General features: G+C 47.9%; 1 long non-coding RNA gene across 1 annotated transcript; it reads right to left on the bottom strand.

Moving 5' to 3' along the window:
* Positions 1–1,211: 1,211 nt before the first annotated feature.
* On the bottom strand, positions 1,212–9,448 carry LOC114910529 (uncharacterized). The gene is made up of 3 exons (XR_003797683.1): positions 9,327–9,448; positions 3,161–3,253; positions 1,212–1,240 (listed from the first exon to the last, which is right to left on the bottom strand). It is a non-coding gene; the product is annotated as an uncharacterized LOC114910529 (long non-coding RNA).

Raw genomic sequence — 9,448 nt, 5'->3', positions numbered from 1 at the left:
ACTGACTCTGGACGAGTGCAGTTCTTGGAGAGCTGGGGGGGTATGCCGATGATTCTTCCAGCAGTCCGGACTATCCGCTGCAATCTTGTGAGGTCTGATTTTATAGCCGAGCTGAACCAGACAGTTATGGAAGTGCAGAAGACAGACTCAATGACTGCAGAGTAGAATTACATCAGCAACTCCTATGGCAGGTTGAACTTCCTCAGCTGGCGAAGGAAGTACAACCTCTGCTGGCCCTTCTTCACAATGGAGTCTGTGTGGAGCTCCCACTTCAGGTCCTGTGAGGTGGTGGTGCCCAGGAACCTGAATGACTCCACTGTTGCCACAGTGCTGTTCATGATGGTGAGTGGGGATAATGCTGGGGTGGTCCTCCTAAAGTCCACAATCATTTTCACGGTTTTGAGTGTGTTCAGCTCCAGGTTGTTGTGACTGAACCAGACAGCCAGCTCTTTAACCTCCTGTCTGTAAGCAGACTCGTCACCATCCCGGATGTGTCCGATGAGTGTGGTGTCATCTGTAAACTTCAGGAGCTTGACAGAGGGGTCTTTAGCGGTGCAGTTGTTGGTGTACAGGGAGAAGAGCACTGGGGAGAGCACACATCCCTGGGGGGGTGCTGATCATGTGGGTGTTGGATGAAAATTTTCCCAGCCTTACTAGCTGGTGCCTGTCTCTCAGAAAGGTGGTGATCCACTGACAGATAGAGGCACAGAGGGCTGGATTAATTTGGACAGGAGGAGGGTTGGGATGATGGTGTTGAAGGCCAAGTTGAAGTCCACAGACAGGATCCTCACATAAGTCCCTGGTTCGTCCAGATGCAGGATGTACTGCAGTCCCATGTTGACTGCATCATCCACAGACCTATTTGGTCGATACGCAAACTGCAGGGGGTCCAGCAAGGGTCCAGTAATGTCCTTCAGGTAGGCCAACACCAGTCTTTCAAATGACTTCATGACCACAGACGTTAAGGCAACAAGTCTGTAGTCATTAAATCCTATGATTTTGGGTTTCTTTGGAATGGGGATGATGGTGGAGCATTTGAAGCAGGAAGGAACTTTGCACAGCTCCAATGATCTGTTGAAGATCTGTGTGAAGATAGGGGCCAGCTGGTTAGCACAGATTTTTAGACAGGCTGGTGAAACACTGCCTGGGCCTGGTGCTTTCTTTGTCTTCTGTTTCCGGAAGACCCGACACACATCCTCTTCACAGACTCAAAGTGCAGGAGGGGGGAAGAGTGGGGTTGCTGGAGATGTTGATGGATGCATGGAGAGAAGGTCAGAGTGGGTGTGGGGTGTGAGACAGGATTTTTCAAACCTGCAATAAAACTCATTCAAATTGTTGGCCACTTGTTGATTCGACACAGTGCTGGGGGATGGCGTCTTGTAACTGGTAATGTCATTCAGGCCTTTCCACACTGATGCAGGATCGTTGGCTGAAAACAGTTTTTTCAGCTTTTCAGAGTAGTTACTCTTAGCCACTCTCATCTCCTTTGTCAGTGTGTTTTTGGCCTGTTTATACAAGACTTTTTCCCCATTCCTATAGGCATCTTCTTTGGCCTGATGAAGCTGTCTGAGTTTTGCAGTGAACCACAGTTTGCCATTGTTGTATGTTAAATGAGTCCTGGTATACGCACACACACTTTCAGAACCGCTTGTCCCATACGGGTCGCGGGGAACCGGAGCCTACCCGGCAACGCAGGGCGTAAGGGGAGGGGGACACACCCAGGACGGGACGCCAGTCCGTCACAAGGCACCCCAAGCGGGACTCGAACCCCAGACCCACCGGAGAGCAGGACCCGGTCCAACCCACTGCACCACCACACCCCCCACTGAGTCCTGGTAGGGATGCACAAATCCTCACAGAAACTGATGCATGATGTTACAGAGATCGGTAGCAGCAGCCTCAAAAAAACTCCAATCAGTGCACTTGAAGCAGGCTTGTAAGTCCCGCTCTGCCTCGTTAGTCCATCCTTATGTTTAGCTGATTTCATTTTCTGCCTGTAGGTCGATATAAGATGAAGCAGACTTGCTTGCCACGCTTGCGCGTTTTGGAGTGCTTTAGCAGCGCTGCTGCACCTCTGACTAGAATGTCCAGCAAAATTACAGAGTAATCGAAAACCGGTAAAATATTGGGTGGTGTGTACTGCCGAATGTTCAGCAGTTCTTCCCTGGTAAAACTGATTGTAGAAGTATAACTAAAGACAAGACAAACTAACAAAAACAGTACAACAACTATGGAACTCCACACCGAGGTGGCCATCCGCGGCACCATCTACCTCTACAGCTACCTTCTGACAGAGGGTATATTTTGCAGTCATAATAATAATTCCGTAATTAGTCTGGTGGCCATGTGCTAAATTCTCAACTCTTTCAGTTTGTTTTTTTCATGCTGTTGTGGAGCCGTGGTTTTTGCAGTGTCATCCGAAGAGGGTAAAACTTAAAAAACGGACAGCTGTTATTACTGTGTGTCATATAAGAATATGAAGAGAAGAAATCTGTGTAACTGTTTCACAGCAGAGCCCTTTTCTCCATTTCCACACAAATGAGAGGATTTAGCTGACGGATGGACAAGAGCTTTGCTTTTTAACACTAGCCATTCCTGAAGATACTTTATCATCAATATTATACACTAAGTAATGCTTCACTTCTTACTGCTTGCAATCAGTAAAACACATGAGTATTTCAGCTACGCTTAATTACTGTGTGTAACAATAAGACACAGCAATGGTGGGTACAGTAAGTTCATTACTGGGTAAATGAGTACAGTACAATAGGGCAACACAGCCCAAAAACCATTAGATGTTTAAACTGTGATAGAAATTGCATATTAAGCACAAATAATTCTCGACTCTTTTTGTACACAATGTCACAGACTAAAATGTCTTACATTCAGGTTTTTCACTGCCTTGGTGTGGCATGCCGAGCGTGCCTGGTTCAGTGAGTGATACAGGGTGAGACAGTACAGAATTCTTTATTAATAATGCAAAACCAAACATGCAACACACACACCAACAAAATAAAATAAAACTGGAGCATTAGGTGACACATTTCAGGGTACCAACAGTTCTAAAGTCAGAGCACATGCATCTACGTATCAGTCACACTCAGGATTATTACCAGAACAGGCAATTCAAAGTGTGTGTGTGTATGTGTACAAAAATTACCTTCTGAATGTAGTATCTTGTTCTTCCTCCGTTTGTACACTTTCACAACTGTTTCGTCTCCGTCTGCCAGCACATTGGCAACACCTGCTGTTCCTTGATGGAAGCGAAGATAAAGAGGAACGCCGAGGAGACGTGAATGTGGAACCTCTTTTCGAGCAACTGCTGCCTACACTCGACCCGTGTTTCCTGTTACTCACTCTGACTACGAACTCCACCGAGGGATTCCTTCGGGGTCCCCTGCCGGTCCCAAGCCCGGATAAAGGAGGAGGGTTGGGCATGGGGCTAGCGACCCCATCCCGTAAAAAACCCACACCGCTACAGAAACGCCAACAAGTACCCAAGACGTCTCAGACATCTCGGCCTTGGGCGAAGATGGACTTCCAACTGGAAGTCTTATGAGGCGGAGTGGTGAAAGCCAGAAGCATCTGGAAGCTGCTCAGCCGATCACCATCTTTTCAACCAAGGCCACCCTTAACATCGGGACGTGGAATGTGAGGACCATGTGCGATGCTGGAAAGGTGGCACAGGAGGCCGCAGAAATGAGGGCCTACAGACTTGCCATCTTCGGAATCAGGGAGTCACGGTGGACTGGCTCAGGCCAGAAGAGGCTATCATCGGGAGAAATGCTGCTGTTTTCGGGACACGAGGAAGACAACGCCCCCCACACCCAAGGTGTGGCTCTGATGTTAAATAAGACAGCCCAGGGAGCTCTCACCGGATGGGAGGCCCATGGACCACGCATCATCACAGCAACCTTTAGAACTAAGATGAGAAGGATTAACATGAATGTGGTGCAGTGCTACGCCCCAACTAATGACAGCGATAAAGAGCAGAAGGAAGAATTCTACGACAGACTGCAGATCGTCATTCAGAGTTTGCCAGGAAGAGACGTCACCATTGTCATGGGAGACCTCAATGCCAAGATTGGCAGCGACAACAGGGGCTATGAGGAGATTATGGGGCAGCAAGGACTAGGTGAGATGAGTGACAATGGAGAAAGATTTGTCAACCTGTGTGCCACAAGCAACCTGGTCATTGGCGGAAGCATCTTCCCTCATCGAAGGATTCATAAGGCAACCTGGGTTTCACCGGATCTATCTACAGAGAACCAGATAGACCATGTATGCATCACAAGGAGGTTCCGGAGATCCCTGCAGGACGTACACGCCAAGCGAGGAGCAGATGTTGCCTCAGACCATCACCTCCTTGTGGCTCGCCTCAGGCTCAAGCTAAAGAGGACATGGACAGGAGAGACAAACCAGCGCCAGAGATACAACGCCGCCGTTCTCAAGGAGACGACAAAGTTAGAGGAATACAGACTAACCCTCACCAACAAGTTCCAGGCTCTGCAGGAGCTTCTGGATGAGGAGACTATTGACGTGAAATGGAAGGCAGTGAAGGAGGCAATGATAACAACATGCCAGGAAGTACTAGGCCCCAGGAAACACAGCCGCAAGGAGTGGATCTCAGTAGAGGCCATGAAGAAGATACAGGAAAGGAAGGAAAAGAGGATAGCTCTTAACAACAGCCGTACACGGGCCGAGAAAGCCAGAGCACAGGAAGCATACAGTGAGGCCAACAGAAGTACAAAGAGGATCATCAAGATTGACAAAAAGAAATACTTTGACTCTCTGGCTACTGAGGCTGAAGAAGCAGCTCGACAAGGGAATATGAAAGATCTATACACCACTACAAAAAAGCTGTCTGGAAAGTTCAACAAACTAGAAAGGGCTGTAAAGGACAAGGACGGAAGGACCATCACTGGAGATGAGGGACAGAAGAAAAGATGGGTAGAACACTTTGAAGAGCTACTTAATAGACCAGCCCCTCAGGACCCACCAGACATCCAGCCAGCTGCTGTAGACCTGCCTATCGATTGCAGGGAGCCCACCAGGGAGGAGATCCGTAAGGCCATCAAACTGCTGAAAATTGGCAAGGCAGCTGGACCTGACAACACTCTAGCAGAGGCATTGAAAGCTGACATCGAAACCATAGTGGAGATGCTATACCCCCTTTTCAAGAAAATCTGGGAGGAAGAACTTGTCCCAACAGAATGGAAGGAGGGATACCTCATCAAGCTACCAAAGAAAGGCAACCTCAGCAGCTGCTCCAACTATAGAGGCATAACACTCTTGTCGGTTCCAGGCAAGGTGTTTAATAGGATCCTCCTCAACAGAATGAAGGACACAGTTGACCAACAGCTCCGAGACCAGCAGGCAGGATTCCGGAAAGAGCGATCCTGCACAGATCAAATAGACACACTGCGTATTATATTGGAGCAGTCAATAGAATGGAACTCACCACTCTACATAAACTTCATTGACTATGAGAAAGCCTTTGACAGTGTAGACAGAGACACCCTGTGGAAGCTGATGAGACATTACGGAATACCAGATAAGTTTACCAACATCATCAGGAACTCCTACGACGGGATGACCTGCAGGGTGGTGCATGGTCAGCAGCTCACTAGCGCTTTCCAGGTGCGAACAGGAGTTAGACAAGGATGTCTCCTGTCACCATTTTTGTTCCTGCTTGCGACTGACTGGGTGATGAAGACCTCCACAGTCGAGAAGCGACTTGGGATCCAATGGACACCTTGGGAACAGTTGGATGACTTGGATTTTGCAGATGACCTCGCCCTTCTCTCACATACCCACCAACAAATGCAGGAGAAGACCAGCACTGTGGCAGAGAACTCAGCATGAGTGAGTCTCATCATCCACAGAGGGAAGAGCAAGATACTGAGGGTCAATGCAGGCAAGGACTCTCCAATCACACTTGACGGTGAAGCATTAGAAGAGGTGGACAGCTTCTCCTCCCTAGGCAGCATAATCGACAAGCGGGGTGGGACAGACGTCGACGTCAGAGTCAGAATAGGGAAGGCAAGGGAGAGCCCTTGTTGACGGCCTATGCCCCAAGAGGTGGCCACCGGTGTGGTGGTCCCTCTTTTTAAGAAGGGGGACCGGAGATTGTGTTCCAACTACAGGGGGATCACACTCCTTAGCCTCCCTGGGAAAGTCTATGCCAGGGTACTGGAAAGGAGAATCCGACCGATAGTCAAACCTCGGATTCAGGAGGAGCAATGCGGTTTTCGCCCTGGCCGTGCAACACTGGACCAGCTCTATACCCTCACTAGGGTGCTGGAGGGTTCATGGGAGTTTGCCTAACCAGTCCATATGCGTTTTGTTGACCTGGAGAAGGCATTCAACCGTGTCCCTTGTGGCATCCTGTAGGAGGTACTTCGGGATTATGGGGTTCGGGGCTCGCTGCTACGGGCTGTTCGTTCCCTGTATGACCGGAGCAGGAGCTTGGTTCGCATTGCCGGCAGTAAGTCAGACCTGTTCCCGGTGCATGTTGGACTCCGCCAGGGCTGCCCTTTGTCACCGATTCTGTTCATTATCTTCACGGACAGAATTTCTTGGCGCAGCCAGGGAACGGAGGGTGTCTGTTTTGGTGGCCGCGAGATCTCGTCTCTGCTTTTTGTGGACGATGTGGTCCTGTTGGCTTCATCAAGTCAAGACTTGCAGTGTGCACTGGGGAGGTTTGCAGCCGAGTGCGAAGCGGCGGGGATGAGAATCAGCACCTCCAAATCCGAGGCCATGGTTCTCAGTCGGAAAAAGGTGGATTGTCCCCTCCGGGTTAGGGGGGAGTTGCTCCCTCAAGTGGAGGAGTTTAAGTATCTCGGGGTCTTGTTCACGAGTGAGGGAAAAATGGAGCGGCAGGTTGATGGACGGATCGGTGTGGCGTCCGCAGTAATGCGATCATTGTACCGGTCTGTTGTGGTGAAGAGGGAGCTGAGTCGTAAGGCGAAGCTCTCAATTTACCGGTCGATCTACGTTCCTACCCTCACCTATGGTCATGAACTCTGGATCATGACCGAAAGAATGAGATCGCGGATACAAGCGGCAGAAATGAGTTTCCTCCGCAGAGTGGCTGGGCGCACCCTTAGGGATAGGGTGAGGAGCTCAGTCACCCGGGAGGAGCTCGGAGTAGAGCCGCTGCTCCTCCGCATCGAGAGGAGCCAGTTGAGGTGGCTCGGGCATCTGTTCCGGATGCCTCCCTGGGGAGGTGTTCCGGGTTTGTCCCACTGGGAGGAGGCCTTGGGGCAGACCCAGGACACGTTGGAGAGACTATGTCTCCCAGCTGGCCTGGGAATGCCTTGGGGTTCCCCCAGAGGAACTGGAGGAGGTGTGCGGGGAGAGGGAAGTCTGGAGGACTCTGCTCGGACTGCTGCCCCCGCGACCCGGCCCCGGATAGCGGAGGAAGATGGATGGATGTTATTTATTATGGAGGAGATCAGTGTCTGACTATCAAAATGTCCACCAGGAACCCCAGACCCACCAGAGAACAGGCACAGGTCAAACCCGCTACACCACCGCACCCCCCTTACTGGACCAGACGTTATTGACAATAAATGAATGAATAAATGAAAATATAACTATCAATATACAAAATAAATACAAGTAATATAAAAAGATAGAAAAACTTTTTGTGACAAAGATGATAAAATATACTGGTGTCATCACATTTAACTGTTGAATTTAATTAATCTTAGGTAAAATCTTTTGTTCATGAACCGATCCGTCAGCACCTGCCCTTTAACAGGAATGGAAACTTAAGTGCCTTAGAGGAGGAATTCACCTAACAGGCTGATTTCATGGAATTAACACCATCATTTCAAGGGTGGGTGTACTTTATCTTTCAGCGTTAGCACCGGAGTGAATTACAACCACATCTTAAGACAAAACTTCCTTAGAAAATGGCACAGTAGCACAACAGGGAGTGCTGGTGCCACAACACCTGGGTTATGCATTCATACTCATGTTCAAATCTGGCTCTGTCTGTGTGGATTTTGCATGTTTTCCCTGTGTTTGCATGCGCTTCAAACTTTTGAGTACACCGAGAATCTCAAAAAAATTAGACTTCAAGCAGACTGAAACTGAGCAATCTACAAATGCACATTAATAAGTTATTGATAGGAAGCTTTTAAACATAAAATATTTTCTATGCAATTCATACAACAACCTAAAATTTTATATATTTGCTAGATCCCAGCCCTGGATATCACTGTAACAAGTAATCCAATAAGATCTTGTTTCATATTAAAAAAAAAAAATAAATAAAAAAAAAAATATAGCCACAAAGAACTTTTTTTGGGGCTGGGGATGGTGGGGTTATGCTACACAGTACAAATCCTTGCCCTGTCTGCATTATTGCAGCAAACTGGGTCACTTAATCACATAGCTGAACACCTTCACAGTTTGTGGCACATATATCCACACTGAAAAATGAGTGTTTCAGATGTATGAACAAAGAAGTTCCATTGTAGTTACTCAACTTCCTTCATCTGTGTGTCATACTACATTTGTCCAAAGACATGCTGTTCGGGTAGATTGGTGCGTGAGTGACGGAGGAAGTGTGTTCCACTGACGTATGAATAAGTGACCCGTCCTAAGTAGAGCATCTAGCAGTGTAAGTCACCTTGGTGAATAAGGTGTGTGGGCTGGTAACACAGATAAGAGTTCACTGGAAGTCGCTTTGGAGAAAAAAGCATCTGTTAAATAAATAAATGTAAATTTGTCTTATAACTGGCAAAGTGTCACACGACATAACACCAACAGATAAGTCATCTGCAGACATGAACAACTAAATTAAGCAAACAAACCAACATACGGAGTAGTAGTATATGTGTCAGATACAATCAATCTAAAATATGACAGTTCTGTTCAAGTCAGAGCAAAAAAAAAAACTACAGAAGCAGGGCCTCAGAGTACATGATGTCGGGGTATCACAATCACTACTACTAGCTTACCAGGAATTCCTCTTTAAACGTGCAGAGACTTTTGCCAGTTTTAATTCACCCAGAGCAAACGCAGGAGAAAAAGAGACTTTCTGCGCGGCTCTACATGATTCACCAGCCTACCGAACGATACGATTCCACGAACAGACAGAAAACGCATATAGCCAGAACACCTTCCACGTTTCAAGTTAATTTCATTTTGCTGGAACAGGGAGAGCTCCAGCAACGGATATTTCATGTTGAGACTGACGTCGACGGCCAAGCAAGGCCTGTGGGGAAGTCACCCGGCCAACTAACGTCGATGTAACATGTTTCCCAGCTGCTCTCGCCTTTCTATAATTCGGTGGGCACTTAGAGCTCTCTTACCTGTATCTCCACTGTCGTCTCTAAACTAAGCTATTAAGTATATCACCACCAAAACTTTCAAAAAATGAAGTTTTAACAAGCCAGAAATGTATTTCCTGCTTCATAGCGGGACGCCATTCTGG

The sequence above is a fragment of the Scleropages formosus genome, chromosome 5 (assembly GCF_900964775.1).
Source record: "Scleropages formosus chromosome 5, fSclFor1.1, whole genome shotgun sequence".
NCBI lineage: Eukaryota > Metazoa > Chordata > Actinopteri > Osteoglossiformes > Osteoglossidae > Scleropages > Scleropages formosus.
This window is presented reverse-complemented; position numbering and strand designations above follow the sequence as displayed.